Source organism: Protopterus annectens, chromosome 8.part0 (assembly GCF_019279795.1).
Source record: "Protopterus annectens isolate FY-2018-M chromosome 8.part0, PAN1.0, whole genome shotgun sequence".
NCBI lineage: Eukaryota > Metazoa > Chordata > Ceratodontiformes > Protopteridae > Protopterus > Protopterus annectens.
In genome coordinates, this window is record NC_056741.1 from 1964333909 (window position 1) to 1964351498 (window position 17590).

A 17590-nucleotide genomic window follows, 5' to 3' on the forward strand; every position below is an offset into this window, starting at 1 on the left:
TCAAAGGGAGGGGACCGTCAACTTGAACAACACAAAATTGAAGTCCCAAGAAGCCACAGGTTCTTGTAATGGTGGTCTCAGTAAAGTGGCCCCTCTCAAGAAAGTCTTGCATTGCTTATGAGACACAAGGGTGGCATTTGGGGACCCTAAATGAAAATGAGATATTGCCGCCAACTGTACTTTGATGGTGGCCGAGGCAGATCCCTGCTGAAAAAGCTCCGAAAGGAATTCCAGAATCACGGAAATAGGCGTGGTGCCAGGATCCACGTTCATTTTCTGTGCCCAAACAGAAAACCTTTTCCATTTACTGTCATACAGCCTTCTGGTTGAGGGTTTATGCGAGGATAAGAGAATATGTGACACTGAGGAAGAAATATCATGAAGCCTGAATAGAGATGGAACTGGAGCAGCCAATGCTGTCAATTTGAGGGTGTGGAGAGCAGGATGTAGCAAACCCAACATGTGGGTCAATAGATCTGGAACTGGGTCCAGAATCCAAGGGTCACCCAGGAGAAGAGGCTCGAGGAAGGAGAACCAGACCTGACGAGGCCAGTAAGGAGCAATGAGACTCAACTTGCTTCCCAGCGGACTGGCTTTCTGAATCACTTTGGGGATAAGAGGGAATGGAGGAAAGGCATACAGAAGTCCCGTGGGCCAATCGTGCACCAGACCGTCTCTGGGTGTTTCCCCAGGAGGGGGAATCAGGGAAAAATAGCTGCTGCACTTGGCATTGACTGGGCTGGCAAAATGTTCGCAGCAAGGCTGTTCCCATATCCGGAAAATCTGTTCCACTATTTCCCGTTTCAGAGACCACTCGTGAGGCAGTAAGATTGCCCGGCTTAGCTTGTCGGCTATCACGTTGGTTGTTCCTGGAATGTGGGTTGCCACCAGAAAACACTGGGAAGAAATCGCCCATTCCCAAACTTGCATGGCCTCTCGACAGAGTGGGTAAGATCTGGTATCGCCCTGTTTGTTGATATACCACACAATCAACATGTTGTCCGATTGTATCGCAATTGTCCCTGGAGGAAGAAGGTCCTGAAGTGCTTCCAACGCCTGAAACACCGCCCTCATCTCCAGAACATTGATATGCAGATGAGCCTTGTGTTCTTGCCATGTGCCGTGGATAGTCCTGCCAAGATAATGCCCCCCCCCCACCTGACCTGGGAGGCATCCGTGGTCACAGTGGCAACGGGTTGGGCAGGAAAGTACAGTTTCGTACCTACCATAAATGTAGATGTTCGAGTGCCAATACAGCTGCAGTCATAACAGATGTGTTTTCCTGCCGTCAGGCGGGTCCTCGGTCGGCCGAATTCCAAAGTCTAGGTCCGGCGTCGGATGCCGTCGCTTCTTCCCTGACGTCAGTGCGACAGGGGTATAAAAGAACCAGCCGACGCCATTTTCTTCAGTTTTTCTTGCCCCAGATGTCAGGTGCCCCCAGAAGGAAGGCAAAACATAAATTTATGTAATAATGCAATGCAATATAATCAAAAAACAGTAGTTGCAAGCAAATACACCATAAAAGAATACCCCAATCAGGTTGTATGAGGAGGTGTTAGCCATTAGGCCTGTCCCAAGAGGGGAAGGAGGGAGGGAAACCTGGACTGCAGCTGTATTGGCACTCGAACATCTACATTTATGGTAGGTACAAAACTGTACTATCTTCATCGTGCATACAGCTGCAGTCATAACAGATGGGTAGAATCCCAAAGCTAAAAAAGGGGTGGTAGGCACTAAGTGGAACTAGGAGGAGCCAGGATGCCCTGCAAGACTGCAGTGGCAAAGCCTGCTCTAGATTTGGAGTATAATGGTAGGTGATAGTGCTTGGAGAAAAAATATACAGAACTCCAAGTGGCTGCTTCCAAAATATCTTTGGTAGGAACCCCCCTGAGAAAAGTTGCAGAGGTAGCTGTGGCCCTTGTGGAGTGAGATCGGATGCCTGCAGGTACACAGTTTTACCATGAAAAGAGTAACAAAAGCGTATGCAGTGGGCTATCCATTTTGAGATTGTCTGTTTGGAAATAGGCTTCCCTTGAGCACCTGTAGCATAGGACACAAAGAGTTGCTCTGATTTTCTGAAAGGCTTTGTTCTGTCCAAATAATAACGGAGCTGTCTGTGAATGCCAAGGAATGTAGTAGTCTCTCCCCTTTGTTTTGTGGATTAGGGTAAAAGGTAGGTAAGTGGATAGCCTGATTCAAGGCTACCCTAGATACAACCTTTGGCATAAAGGAAGGATTGGTTCGTAAGGAAACTCTGTCCTGATGGAAAATGATGAAATGCTGCACAGCCATGAGGGCTTGTAGTTCCGAAACCCTGCGAGCTGAGGTGATAGCCAGAAGGAAGGCTGTTTTCCATGACAAATATTGCAGTTCAGTTGAAGCAGCTGGCTAAAAAGGAGGCAGGATCAGTTTTTCTAGAATGAAATTGAGGTCCCAAGCAGGTACTGGTTGCTTCCTTGGGGGTTTTATATTCTTAGCCCCTCTGAGGAACTGTCTTAAGAGAGGGTGAGAGAATAAAGGAGGATCAGTGTTGTATTCTGCAGAAATGGCTGAGGCATGGATTTTGATGGAGGAGAATGAAAGTCCACTGCTTAGCATCTCAGCTAGGTACTGTAATATTTGAGGTAAATTCAGTATTCCAGGATTCTGACCCTTTTTCTGATTCCAGGCACAAAACCGTTTCCATTTTGCGGAGTAGGCTTTTCTAGTAGAAGGCCTTCTGGTCTCCAAAATGACATCCTGCACCTCCTTGGAGAGTAGGGTCTGTTGTGAATTTAAGGAATCCTCCATGCGGCTAGATTGAGTGTTTTCAGCTGACTGTGAAGAGTTTTGAAGTTGTGCTGAGTCAGTAGAAGAGGCATTAGAGGCAGAATCCATGGTGGGGAATGAGTCAGGCTCCTCAGGAGTGGGTACCAGTGTTGTCTTGGCCAGTCTGGAGCAATGAGAATCATCTTTGGTCTGTCTGCTCTGGCTTTTAATAGAACTTTGGGCAGCAGAGGAAGAGGTGGAAAGGCATAAACTGTCATTGTTGTCCAAATGAAAGAGTGTGCGTCCACTTTCCAGGCCTGTGGATGAAAGGTCCTTGAGCAGAATTTTGTCAATTGGTAATTTCTGTGGGAGGCAGAGAGATCTATGTCTGGCCTTCCCCATGCCTGAATTATCTTTGTAAAAACTTGAGGATGCAACTTCCATTCGTGTGGATCTGTCATATTTCTGCTTAGGTTGTCTGCCAGCGTGTTTTCCTTGCCTGGCAGGAACTGTGCTTGAAGTTGGATTTGTAATTCCAGAGCCCTGTTCTAAAGAGACATGGCTATCCTGCATAGGGGATATGAATGGGTTCCTCCCTGTTTGTTTATGTACCACATTACTGTGGTGTTGTCTGTCCTTATCAATAGCTGGCCTGGATGCAGTAGGTTTTTGAAAGCCATAATAGCATTTATTACTGCTAGAATTTCCTTTTGATTGATGTGTAGGTGCTTTTCTTTTTGGGACCATTTGCCCTGAATGCACCGATCTGTCATGTGCACCCCCCAGGCGTAGTCCGAGGCGTCTGTTGTGATGACTTGATTTGCTTGAGGCTTGCAGAATGGGAGATCAATGTTTCTTTGGCATGCTTGAGCCCACCACAGAAATTCCTTTTGAAGACATGGAATCAGTGGTATAATTGTTTTCAAACTGTGGCTGTGCTGAGACCATAAGATTTTTAGGTACCATTGAAGTTTCCTCATATGCAGCTTTGCACATGGGATTAGCAGGATGCAAGATGCCATGAATCCCAGAGCCTGCAGGATTTTCCATGCAGTCAGCCTGGCGAAGGTTGCCAGTTTTCTAAAGTATTGAGTTAGTTGCCCTTGTTTCTCTGGCGTGAGGTAGGCAATCTGGGTATTTGTATTCAAGCTGGCACCCAGGAAAATTATTGTTTGAGAGGGTATTAGCCTTGATTTCTTTTTGTTGACTGTGTATCCCAGAGAATTCAACATTATTACCAATGCCAGATGTTTCAGAAGTATGTGTTTGCTGTCCACTTGGATCAGGCAGTTGTCCAAATATGGGTAAATTTGTATCCGCTTGAAGTCTGCAAAAGGCAATTACTGATGCCAGGCATTTCGCGAACACACTGGGCGCAGTAGATAAGCCAAAGGGCAATGCAGAGAATTGATAATGGGTTGAACCCGCAAGAAATCTGAAGTATCTTCTGCAATCTTGTCTGATTGGGACATGCAGGTATGCCTCCTTGAAGTCCAATGTTACCAGCCAAGACTCCTTGCCCAGCATGGGAAGAAGCTGCTGTAATGTGAGCATCTTGAATTTTGGTACGAGTAAAAATGTGTTTAGGATGGATAGGTCCAAAATAGGTTTCCAATCTTTGCCCTTCCTTGGTACCAGGAACAGTCTGGAATAAAAACCTTGACCCTGTTCTTGTGCAGGTACCTCTTGAACAGCTTTCATGTCCATGAGATCTGAAATTTGTTTTTGTGCCTCTGCCCCTTTGATTGTGTGGCAGGTTTGGCATGCCTCTCATTTTGGAAGGGTGTGAAAGTGGAATCTGTAGCCTCTGTCTATAATGTCCAGGATCCATTTGTCTTTTGTGACAATATGCCAATTTTTCGAAAATAATGCCAGTTTTCCGCCTAAAGGTGCTGCCATTTGAGCCTTGCTTGGCATGCAAAGGGGAAAGTCATTGGTTCTGCTTTCTGAATGGCTGTGAACTATCCTCACCACCTCTTGGTGTAGGTGCTTGCCACTGTCTGCCTCTAAATGATCCTTGAGATTGCCCTCTACCCCTCGGGTGCCTGTATCTACCTCTTTGAGGTCTGTCCGTGGCTGGAAAGGACCAATTTTTTGAAGGCCAATTTCTACTGAAACGTGGAGGTTGTATCTGTAGGAAATCTTTCACAGTTTGCATTGATTTTGCCTTTTCCTCCATTTTCTTTAATACCTCCCTCAGCTTTAACACCAAACAATACATCTTTTTGAAGAGGTGCATCTAGTAATTTAGCTTTGACATGATCTGGTAAGGTTTGCTCTTTGAGCCAAGCATGTCTACGTATGACTGATCCTGTAACAGCAGCTCTACATGAGGCCTCTAAAGCATCAAACCCACATTGCAAGGTATGTTTACCCACTTGCTCTGCACTATGTAACAAATCCTGCAACTCCTTCAAGTCTGTTTGTTCAGGTTGTGACATTTTGCTTTTCAACTGAGATAACAAACTGTTGATACTTTAACATATGGAACTGACAAGTTTAATGCCCTCATGGTTAAGGTGGCCGAGGTGTATACCTTTTTCCCCCCACCTTTCTAAAGCTCTGGAATCTCTCTCTGAAGGTAATGGATTTTTGGCAGTGGAAGCCTTAATTCCCTTGGGACCCTGTGAAATAGTTTCTGGGTCAGCCGCATGACTTTTGTATAGGAATTGGTGTGAATCAGGAACCCGGTATTACCTGTCAGGCTTGACTGGAGCTGGAGGTAAAGAATCTGGGTTAAGGCTGGCCTCTGAATACACATCTAGTATGTCTAAGACAGGAGGGATAGCCAGAGGCCTGTGCTGAGGGAGCAAGAGGAAATCCCTGAGCCTTTTCTTGGAGTCTGAGTAATCTTGGCCTTCCCAGTGGAAGTGTTCCCTCAAGGTATGTAAGGTTTCCCCAAAAGAGTAGTCCTCAGGGGGGGAGACAGAGGGAATGGACTCCTCGGTATCAGAATCTTCAAAGGGAGAGTATGAATGTTCCTGGTCTTCAGAATGTTCTGAAGTAATGGAGGCCTGGTCCGAGGAAGGGTATTATTCCTCCACTCTGGGCCTTTTGCCCGAGGGGGGTTGAGAACCCCTGATAAGAGTAATCAAATCCTCAGCCATTTTGAGCATCTGCTTTTTAGGCATGGGGCCTTGAGAGGGGCCCTGTGGAGCTTGTCTTTTAGTATGCATGGCTGCTTTAGACTTAGTGAAAGCCTTAATGGAAAAAGGCGGCGGCCTGAAGACACCTTGAGAGGTGGCAGGCCTGTCTAAACTCTGAGTTTCCCCGCCAAGAGTGGCTTCGGTATCTGTAGTCGGGGTGTGGGCCGAAGAGCCTGCGACCTCGGGCACAGAAGACACCGCCAAAGAAGCGTCATCGGTAGTCAGGGGCTACGTAGGCGCCTCGCTGAGAACCGGAGCACCTGTAGTCGGCTTTAGCGTGGTGTCGGTAGAAGTCGCGGACCTCGTATGTCGGTCCTTATCTTTGCGTCTTTTACTCAAAACTGGAGTCGGAGTATCCGACGACATAATGTAATTAAACTTTTTGCCAAAATAGTGTTGGGCAAACTCCGCCCGACGCTTAATACTGCGTCTGTTGAATGTAGCACAAAAATGACAGGCCGAGACGTCGTGGTCTGGGCCTAAGCAAGGAATGCAGAGGGAATGGAAATCCTTATGCAGTATTTGCTTCCCACATGAAATGCAATTATTAACTTTGTCTGACATCGGTCTGAGGCAAGAAAAGTTTCCCCAATGGGGTACTTGGCTTTCAAGAAGACTTCGGTTGAAAAATATTCGTAATCTCAGGAGCTGGCCAACCGGCACTTGCGAACTGCTTCTGCTTCGGGCACCGCGCGGCAAGAAAGACTGGGGAAAATGGCGTCGGCTGGTTCTTTTATACCCCTGTCACACTGACGTCAGGGAAGAAGCGACGACATCCGACACCGGACCTAGACTTTGGAATTCGGCCGACCGAGGACCCGCCTGACGGCAGGAATACCCATCTGTTATGACTGCAGCTGTATGCACGATGAACATCAAAGGGAGCTCCTGTGAACAAGTGGTTGGGGACTATCCACCAATGAAGGTACTTTTTGCATGATTCCGTCAGCAGGATAGGGTGACTCAGCGGTAGATATTGGAATGACCACAGGGAAGACAGGAGCCATTGGAGGATTCTCATGTGTGACCTGGCTAAAGGTATTAACAGAATGGTTGAGGTCATCGTACCGAGAAGTTGAAGAAAGTACAGTTTTGTACCTACCATAAATATAGATGTCCGATAGGAATGCATCTGCAGTCCTTACAAACGGGTTGTCCTGTCGTCAGGCAGCCCTTCGGTCGGCCGGATTCCAAAGTCTGGGTCTGGCTTCGGATGGTGTCGTACTTCACCCGACGTCATAGCTGCAGTTCTTCGGGTATAAAGGCATCAGCCGACGCCATTTTCCTCAGTGTTTCTTGCCCCAGATGCCCTCTTGGATGGCTAAATTTGGATAAATGCCAATGTTTCCAAATAGTAGAGAGCAAACACATAAAATAAGCATGTATGTACATATATACAAACAAATACACCATAATAGATCCCCCCCAAGCTAGCTGAAAGATGGCAAACACCCTAGGAGTACCACAGAGGGGAAGGCGGGTGGGTAATCCTGACTGCAGATGCATTCCTATCGGACATCTACATTTATGGTAGGTACAAAACTGCACTATGTCCTTCAAGGATGCATCTGCAGTCCTTACAAATGGGTAGAATACCATAGCCAAACTAGGGGAGGAGGAAAAAAGAAAGATTATGGTGTAGTCAGGATCCCTTGCAAAACAGCAGTGGCAAAACCTGCTCGGGATCTAGAGTATAAAGGTAAATTATAATGCTTGGCAAATGTATGCACGGAGGTCCAAGTAGCAGCCTCTATAATGTCCTTGGTAGCCACCCCTCGTAAGAAAGCTGTAGTAGTGGCTGTAGCCCTTGTGGAGTGAGGCCTGATGTTCTCTGGAGTTTTCTTTCCATGGAAGGAGTAACAAAATCTAATGCAATTTCCTATCCACTTGGAGATTGTCTGTTTTGAAATTGCTTTTCCTTCCCTTCCTGTTGCATATGCTACCAGAAGCTGGTCAGTTTTCCTATTGCACTTGGTCCTGTCCAGGTAGTAGCGTAATTGTCTATGCACATCCAAGGTATGCAACAGTCTTTCTCCCCTGTTCTGTGGGTTGGGGAAGAATGTAGGTAGGTGGATAGCCTGGTTTAAAGATACTCTGGATACCACCTTAGGCATAAATATAGGATTTGTTCTCATGGACACTCTGTCTTGATGGAAGATCAGGAAGGGTTGTACTGCCATTAATGCCTGTAGCTCAGAAACCCTTCTTGCTGAGGTGATTGCCAGCAGGAAAGGTGTCTTCCAGGAAAAGTACTGTAATTCTGCTGTTGCTGCTGGTTCAAAAGGTGGAAGTGTTAATTTTTCTAGCACAAAGTTCAAGTCCCATGCTGGCAATGGTGGTTTCCTAGGAGGTTTTACATTTTTGATTCCTCTCAGAAACTGCCTGAGCAGAGGATGTGAGAAGACAGGAGGATCCAAGCTGTATTCTGCCGAAATAGCTGATGCGTGTATCTTGATGGAGGAATAGGACAGGCCTGTATGGAAGAGCTCTGCCAAGTACTCCAGGATGTTGGCTATGTTTACCAGTGACACATCTTTTCCCTTTGCAGTACTCCAAATGAGATATCTTTTCCATTTTGCTGCATAATTCTTTCTTGTTGAAGGTCTGCGAGCCTCAAGGATAATGTCTTTAACCCTTTGGGATAAATTTGGGTTAGTTGCTCTTATGTAATGTTCCAGGCAGTCAGCTGCAGAGTTTTCAGGTTTGGATGCAGGATGTTGTAGTTGTTCTGTGTTAACAGCAATGGGATCAGGGGTAGTGTCCACATTTGTTCCCGAGACATGCTCCTCAGTAATGGGTACCAATGTTGTCTTGGCCAGTCTAGAGCTATCAGAATGATCCTTGGACGTTCCTCTTTGATCTTCAATAGCACCTTGTGCATCAAAGGAAGTGGTGGGAATGCATATGCTGTCAGGTTTTTCCAACTGAAAGATAGGGAGTCCACCTTCCAAGCAAGTGGGTGGTACTTCCTTGTGCAGAATTTCTTTATCTGGTGATTGAGTGGGGATGCAAATAAGTCTATTTGTGGTAGTCCCCATTTTCTTGTGATGGCTTTGAAGATGTCCGGGTGCAGCATCCATTCGTGGGCATCCGTGGTAGTTCTGCTTAATATGTCTGCTAGAATGTTTTCTTTTCCCGGTACAAAAATTGCTTGTAACTGAATGTTGTAGCTCAGAGCCACATTCCATAGGTCCAGTGCCATCCGGCATAGAGGGTATGAATGTGTGCCTCCCTGTTTGTTGATGTACCACATAACTGTGGTGTTGTCTGTCCTTATCATCAACTGTCCTTCTTGGAGGAATGGTCTGAATGTCTGGATTGCCAATTTTACTGCCAGCATTTCCTTTAGATTTATGTGCAGGTGCAGCTGATCTTGAGTCCATAAGCCTTGTATGCACTTGTCCAGCATGTGGGCCCCCCAACCGAGGTCTGAGGCGTCCGTTGTGATGGTTTGGCTTGGTTGAATGCTGTAGAAGGGCAAGCCTGTGTTTGATTGACAGGCCTGAGCCCACCATAGGAACTCTTGCTTCAGGCATGGTATTAGTGGAATTTTGGTTTCTAGGCTGTGTTTGTGTTGAGACCATAAATTCTTCGGGTACCACTGTAGCTTTCTCATGTGCAGTCTGGCATGAGGGACCAGAATTATGCAGGATGCCATGAAGCCCAGGGCTTGCAGTACTTTTCTTGCTGTTAGATGGTTCTGCTTTGTTAATGCCAAGAAGTAGAGAGGAAGTTGTTCTTGTTTCTCTACAGTTAGGAATGCCATCTGCTGTGATGTGTCCAGCTCTGCACCCAAAAAGGTTATTCTTTGGGATGGTATCAGCCTTGATTTTTTTATACTGACTGTATATCCCAGGGCTTGCAGCAAGTAAATGACTCTTTGTAAGTCTTCTGTTAGCTTGTTTTTGTTGTCCGCTTGTATCAGGCAGTCGTCCAGGTAGGGATAAATTTGGATTCCCTGAAGTCTGCAATGAGCGATTACTGATGCCAGGCATTTCGTGAACACTCTGGGCGCAGTAGATAAGCCAAAGGGCAAGGCTGAGAATTGATAATGCTCTGATCCTGCAAGAAATCTGAGGTATCTTCTGCAATTTGGTCGTATGGGGACGTGCAGGTGTGCCTCCTTGAGATCTAGAGTTACCAGCCAAGACTCCTTACCCAGCATGGGAAGAAGCTGCTGTAGAGTCAGCATTTTGAATTTTGGAACAATGAGGAATGTGTTTAAAGCGGACAGGTCGAGAATAGGCCTCCATTTTTTCTCTTTTCTTGGTACCAGGAAGAGTCTGGAGTAAAATCCCTTTCCTTGTTCCATAGATGGTACCTTTTCCACAGCTCTCATTCTTACTAATTGAGCTATTTGTTTTAGAACTTCTATCTTTTGATTTGGTGGTAGGTTTGGCATTCCTCTTTTTCCTGGTAGAGTATGGAAATGAAACCTGTAACCTTGGTCTATAGTTTGCAAAATCCACTTGTCCCTTGTGATGTAATGCCAGTTCTTTGAAAATAAGGCTAGCTTTCCGCCTAAGGGTGCTGCTAGCTGTTCCCTGGTAGGCGGTGCCAGAGCCAAGTCACTGTGATTGTCCTGTTGCAGTGGTGGTGGCTGCGTCAGTGCCTCGCTGGTTGTTGCCCTGCCACTGGCGACCCCTGTAGGCACCCCTGGATTGATTTCTGCCTCTTGAACTTCTATTCCTGCCTCTCTGTGCTTTAGAGGAGTCTGGAAAGGACCAATTTTTGGAGGGCCAGTTCCTGCTAAACCTTGGAGGTTGGACCTGTAAGAAGTCTTTCACTGTTTGTACAGATTTTGCCTTCTCTTCCATTTTCTTCAGTACCTGCTGTGCAGGAGAACCAAATAAATTGACCTTGTCCATGGGAGCATCTAATAGTTTTGATTTGACATGGTCCGGCAAGGCCTGTTCTTTCAACCATGCATGCCTTCCGATAACTGTGCCAGTCATGGCTGATCTAAAGGAAGCCTCCAGTGCATCATAGCCGCATTTTAAGGAATGGTTACTAACTTGCTGAATGTTATGCACCATCTCCAGAACATTTTTCTTATCTAAAGATTCATCAGAGGACAGTTTCTTAGTTAACTGATCAAGCATAAACTCCTGATATTGGATCATATGAAATTGACAGTTCAAGGCCCTAGCTGACAGAGTAGCAGAGGTGTATACTTTTTTACCCCATCTCTCTAAGGACCTGGATTCCCTTTCAGAGGGGAGGGGATTTTTAGCAGAGATAGATGCTACTGCCTTAGGCCCCTGGGAGATAGTCTCGGGATCTGCAAAAGGAGCCTTGTATAAGTGGTGATGTGTGTCCGGGACCCTGTAGAACCTATCGGGCTTAGCAGGGGCTGGAGGTAAAGAATCAGGAGCAGTACAGGCATCATTAAATGCATCATCTACAACAGAAAGAACTGGAGGAATAGCTAAAGGCCTATGTTGTGGTAAATGCAAAAAGGTCCTAAGCCTTTTCCTGGAGTCTGAGAAATCTTGGCCCTGCCACTGAAATTGTTCCCTCATGGCATGTAAGGTTTCCCCAAAGGAAAATTCCTCAGGTGGGGAGGCAGAAGGGATCGACTCTTCAGCATCAGAGTCTTCGTAAGGAGAATAAGGAGCCTCTGGAGGGTCTGTATTGTCTGAATCATCAGAGGAATCATCGGAGGACACTGGCTCAGGGGGCTCTGCTCTAGGTCTCTTCTCTGGAGGTGGATGAGAGGCCCTGTCTGGATGAGGTTGGGATCCCCTTATTAAAGAAATGAGATCCTCTGCCAGAGAAAGCATTTGGGAACTGGAGCTGGGCCTGTGAGAGGGGGGCTTAACAGGCACAGTCTTAGTAGCTTTAGCTGCTTTAGCCCTGGCAAAAGCCTTAATGGACATGGCTGCAGGAGGCCTAGCAGCTCCACGTGCAGGAGTTGATATATCCAAGGGAATAGTGTCCGATAATTCCTGAGAAACCACAACAGCAGGTTGGATTTCAGAAGCCGATTCAACCAGGTTAGAAGAGGCCTCGGTAGAAGGCATGGTTTCGCTGAAGAAAGAACCGCTTGCTCGGTTTCGCCGAAACAGAGACACTCGTTTGCTTAACCGCGGTTTCGCGAAACCACGGACCGCGAGTGTCGGTCCTTTTTGCTTTTGGTAATTTGGGTAGTCGGAGGATCCGACGGCATAATATAGGCAAAATCAGAGCCGAAAACTGCTCAGCAAACTCCGACCGACGCCTAAGCGTCCGTCGGTTAAAAGAAGCACAGGCTAGACAAGCTGCTACGCCGTGGTCTGGGCCTAAACAAGGTAAGCAGTAAGAGTGGAAATCTTTATGAGGTATTTGTTTCCCACAAGTTAAACAGTTATTCACTTTTTCTGACATCGGCTGAGGCAAGAAAGAGTCCCTAACGGGGTACTTAGCTTTTTAGAAGTCTTCGAAGTAGTATTCGGTAGTAGTAATCTCTGGATCTGACCGACCGGCACTTGCGAACAGCTTCTGCTTCGGGCGCCACGCGGCAAGAAAGACTGAGGAAAATGGCGTCGGCTGATGCCTTTATACCCGAAGAACTGCAGCTATGACGTCGGGTGAAGTGCGACACCAGCCGAAGCCAGACCCAGACTTTGGAATCCGGCTGACCGAAGGGCTGCCTGACGACAGGACAACCCATTTGTAAGGACTGCAGATGCATCCTTGAAGGACATCCCATTTTGCATTGACTTTCCGAAGTGGAAGAAGACACTGAACTTGTGAGATGAAGTTTTGTGCTCTTTCAGCGGGGAGACAAACTGTCATATCCACTGTCTACCTCTGTGCCTATAAAAATCACAGATTGCGAGGGCAGTAATGCAGATTTTTCCCAGTTTATGGAGATCCCTAGTACAGCACAAAGTTGAATGGTGGCATCCCTGTTTTGGATGAGTAGATGCCTGGTGGGGGCGTTCAGGAGCCAGTCGTCCAAATATGGAAACACCTGGAATCGCTGACGTCTCAAGTGAGCTGTCACTACTGCCATACATTTGGTGAACACCCCAAGGGCTGTGGTGAGACCAAAAGGCAGAGAACGAAACTGATAATGACTGGCTCCCAGCCAGAAGTGCAGGTATCTCCTTAACACCTTGTCAGTTTGTATATGGTAGTAGGTGTCTTGGAGATCCAGAGAGCACATCCAATAGTCTTTCCCTAACAACGGGAGTATCGACTACAGTGTGACCATCCGAAACTTGTCCTTCTTCACTGATACGTTTAATCTGCTGAGGTCCAATATTGGCCTCCAGTCTCCGCTTTGTTTTTGGACTAAAAAGAACCTGGAGTAAGTTCCGGATCCTGTCTGGCCTGTTGGGACGGGCTGGATGACTCTTTTTAAGAGCAACTTGTTTATCTCCACAGTTGCCTGATCCCTGTGATTGGGTGGAACATCTGGGATCTTTTTGGAAACAAACTGCGGAAGGGAAAAGGGTATGATATAGCCTCTGGTAACAACTCTTTGCACCCACTTGTCTTGGGTGATGTTTAGCCAGGCTTCTGAATACAAAGAGATGCGACCCCCGACTGGCCCCAGAGAGACACAGTCGTCCCCACATCAGAAGCACTAATAAGGCCGCCTTCGAAAGGAATCACGGCCTTGCTGGTATTGCGGCCCGCCTCTGCCAATAGGGCGGGTGTCTACCAGTTCCACCTCCTCTGCCTATGAAGAAGGATTCACTCTGTGTCCGGAAATACCCTCTGGGACTTTTTGAACCACATTTGACCTCTCCTCTGACCTTTGGGGTATGGTCGAGAGGGAACGGTAACAGACACCCACGGAAGAGTGTCTTTCCTTCCTGCTCACACCAAGTGAGCGTTTCTTTCACCTTGGGTCCAAACAAAGAGGAACCATCAAACAAGGTGTTGGGGAAGGAGGACTTGAACGGTTCCGCAAAATTACACAGGCGCATCCAGGAGTGGCGCCTAAGGGTAACTCTCGAACCCGCTGCTCTGCTCGCTCCATCAACCGCATGGGAGATGAGCCACATGGAGGAGTTAACTACAGAATTTAGGGTGGACAACTGAGCAGAGACCCTATGGGGGACTCCCTCAGGACAAGCAACCTGTACTGAATCTCCTAACTCCTTGAGGAGCTCCCTCTGCAACCTCGTGAAGTGAGTAAGACAGTTCAGAGAGAGAGTGTAAATGCTGCTGAACTAAATAAACGCTTCCCAAATCTGTCTCTCTGTCGAGACACCTTGTTTGGCGGATGAACAAAGGAAGTCTCCGCCAACTCCTCCTCCTTTGTGGCCGCCACCACCATGGCATCTATGGGAACACCCTTAGACAAGAACTCTTTTCCAGGAGGGGCAGACAAAAACTCATTTGGTCTCCTGGGGACTGGCTCCATGGCATCGGGAGTATCCCACACATTCCGACTAACCAGATCCATTAGTTCGTCGAAAGGTGGAGACACCCAAGAGGCAGAGGGTTGAGACCCGAACGCCTTCAGGTACATCAACTCATCAGAAGGGTTGACAGTGGGCCAGTCGCACCTCTGTTTAAGGATCTCCAGGATGTCCACAAAGGAGACATCATCAGAGGACGACTTGGGGGACCCTTCCGACTCCTCAAGGTCAGTGTCCGATGTCAGACTCATCCTGGGAGTCAATATGCTTCCTCTTGCATAGTCTCTTCCAGGGTAGCTCCACAAAAGGACATTCTGGGGAGGTCTCGGAAGAGCGGGGACCACCAGCCAGTGGCTTCTGAGGCTGCAGGTCTCTGCTGTCTCCGGAGAGAGTAAGTACTGAGACTGAAGTGGGTGCCCTGGGGGGAAGAGTGCTTGTACCACTTGCAGGGGCTGTAGACTTAGACAGCACACTCATCACCTCAAAAGCCGACCTCTCCGGCTCCAAAGACTTCCCCCGCTCTGAAGAGACAAAGGTTGGCGCCAGCTCCAAGATAGATGCAAGGTCCGAGCTCACCCTGGCAGAAGCACTGAGAGGAAGGCTCGGAACCAATAGAAGATCGATTAAAACCCTCCCCATCGGCACCAACAGAAGAGCTTCGGTCCCCATACACAACAGATGGAGGCAAGCGTGTCGGCGCCAAACTCAGCTACAATGCAGCAGCAAGGGGAGCCAAAACTGAGGGTTCCTCCGCTGGTAACAAGCACTCCAACTCCGAATGGCCAACCTGGCTCGGAGGAGGAACAGACGAGAGCAAAACTGGATCGAGTGGCTCCGGAAGCGACTGGGTCGGAGCCAACAAAAATTTAGGCAGAGCAGACTACTTCAGGAGTCTCAGTACTACCCCTCTCCACAATCTTCCGAAAGGCTCCTGGAAGATCTGGAAGATAAAGTACAGGATCTCGACCTAGGAGCACTGGAGACTTGATTAGCAAGGAGATCGGTAAAGATTCTACAGACCGGCTCCGAGCAGTAGAGTCAACTGCTATTTCCAAAGGTTCAGAAGTCGGCACCGAAGTACCTGTGACCGACTCCGATGCCATGGTGCTCTCCTTCGGCTCCGAAGACTGAGTGGTCGAGGAGGCAGACTTTGGTAATTTGGAAGGCGGCTCCAAGACACCAGTCGGTGCCAGAGAAGGCCTTTTAGAAGCTTTCGGTTTGGATTCAGATCTAGATTTTGTAGACTTGGAAGAAGTTGACTAACTAGATAAAGCTTCCTCAAAGGTTGGTTTCAGAAGACCCTTGAGTATCAGCTTGTTCTTTCTATCCTGCAACACTCTAGGGGAGAAAGAATGAAAGAACAAGCATGATTCCTGCAAATGGATGGCTCCCAAGCAGTAGACACAGCTACTGTGGCCATCCGTTAATGACATTTTCTGGGAGCATTTCATGCATTTTTGAACCCAGAGGGTTTATGCTTCCTGCTATCCTTAGACATTGCAGACACACAAGCAAAACCAGAGGAGAGATAGGAAGAGAGAATAAATGAGGACTAGGTCCTCTAACTAAAACGGGCCTAGCCCTGCAGAACAGTTACACAAGGACTAGGTCCTCTAAGTTAAACTGAGCCTGGCCCGGTGTAAGAAAAAAGTACAGCTGTGTACACTTACAATAAATGTAGATGTTTGAGTGTTTTCACTGTTGCAGTCATTACATTTGGGTAATCTGCTGGCAGGTTGCCCTCAGTTGGCCTGAATTCCAAAGTCTTGGGTCCTGCGTTGGTTGCTGTCTCTTCTTCCATGACGTCAGGTCGTCAGGGGTATAAAACAGGCAGCCAATGCCATTTTCTTTAGTTTTTCTTGCCTCAGATGTCAGGTGCCCCCAAATGGGGAGCAAAAATATATATAAACTATATATACCTGCAACAGCATAAACTTTACCTTCATCTAAATGCAAATGCACCACAAAGGCTGTAGAATATAGTGAAGGAAAGAGACTCCAGAATAAAAAGGGGGGATGGCGGTCGGGTAACCTGGACTGCATCAGTGAATACACTCTAACATCTACATTTATGGTAAGTGTACACAATTGCACTATGTTCTTCATGTTTCACTGGTGCAGTCATAACATTTGGGTAGAATCCCAAAGCTACGGATGGGCGGCTGGAGCTGAACAGCATTAGGGGCGGCTATAAGGCCCTGCAGAACTGCAGTGGCAAAGCCTGCCCTGGACTTAAGAGAAGAGAGGCAAATAATAATTTGTAAAAGTATGAACAGAACTCCAAGTAGCAGCTTCTAGAATGTCTTTGGTTAGTACCCCTCTGAGAAAAGCTGCTGATGTAGCTGCAGCCCTGGTTGTATGAGACCTAATGCCCTTGGGTTTACCATGATGTAAGTAGCAGAAATGAATGCAGTGGCTTATCCACTTTGAAATGGTCTGCTTTGAAATAGCCTTTCCCTCTGATCCTGCAGCAAATGCCACCAGTAGCTGCTCAGTTTTTGTTAGAGCTTTAGTAGTACTGTTCAAGTAAAATCTTAGTTGTCTGTGTACGTCCAAGGAATGCAGAAAAAGCTCCCCCTTGTTCTGCGGATTTGGACAAAAAGTTGGCAGATGAATGGTTTGGTTAAGAGCCACACTGGAAACCACCTTAGGCATGAAGGAAGGATTGGTCCTGAGGGACACCCTGTCTGGGTAAAATATGATAAAAAGCTCCACAGCCATGAGGGCCTGTAGCTCTGAAACCCTTCTTGCTGAAGTAATTGAAAGGAGAAAGGCTGTTTTCCATTATAAAAACTTTATATCTGCAGTAGCAGCTGGTTCAAATGGAGGAAGGGTGAGCTTTTCCAACCCAAAATTGTGGTCCCATGCAGGAATTGGTGATGATCTGGGAAACCTTACATTTTTGGACCCTCTAAGCTACTGTTTTAGCAAAGGGTGAGAAAAGATCGGTGGCTCTGTGCTGTAATGAGTCGAGATGGCCGATGAATGGATTTTTACTGATGAAAAAGACGGGCCTTTGTCAAGCATCTCAGTCAAGTATTGTAAAATCTGAGGAATATTTGGATCTGCTGCGTCAGTTCCTTGAGCTTGGTTCCAAGCACAGAATCTCTTCTATTTATCAGCATAGGATTTTCTAGTATTAGGCCTCCTGGCTTCCAAAATGACATCCATCACAGATTTACTGAGAAGTGTTGTTTGAATAACTGCATGATCAGCCATGCTGCCAGGTTCAGTGTTTGGAGCTGATTGTGCAGGATCCGATTGTTTTGCTGAGACAGTAAGTGAGGTATTTGAGGCAAGTTCCAAGTTAGGAACTAAGACATATTCCTTAGGATTGGA

At 47.1% G+C, this 17590-nt stretch overlaps 1 protein-coding gene across 1 annotated transcript in view; it reads right to left on the reverse strand.

Moving 5' to 3' along the window:
• Nucleotides 1-17590, reverse strand: part of AP1G1 (adaptor related protein complex 1 subunit gamma 1) — a 4036072-nt gene that overhangs the window by 1738252 nt on the left and 2280230 nt on the right. The window lies entirely within an intron of this gene.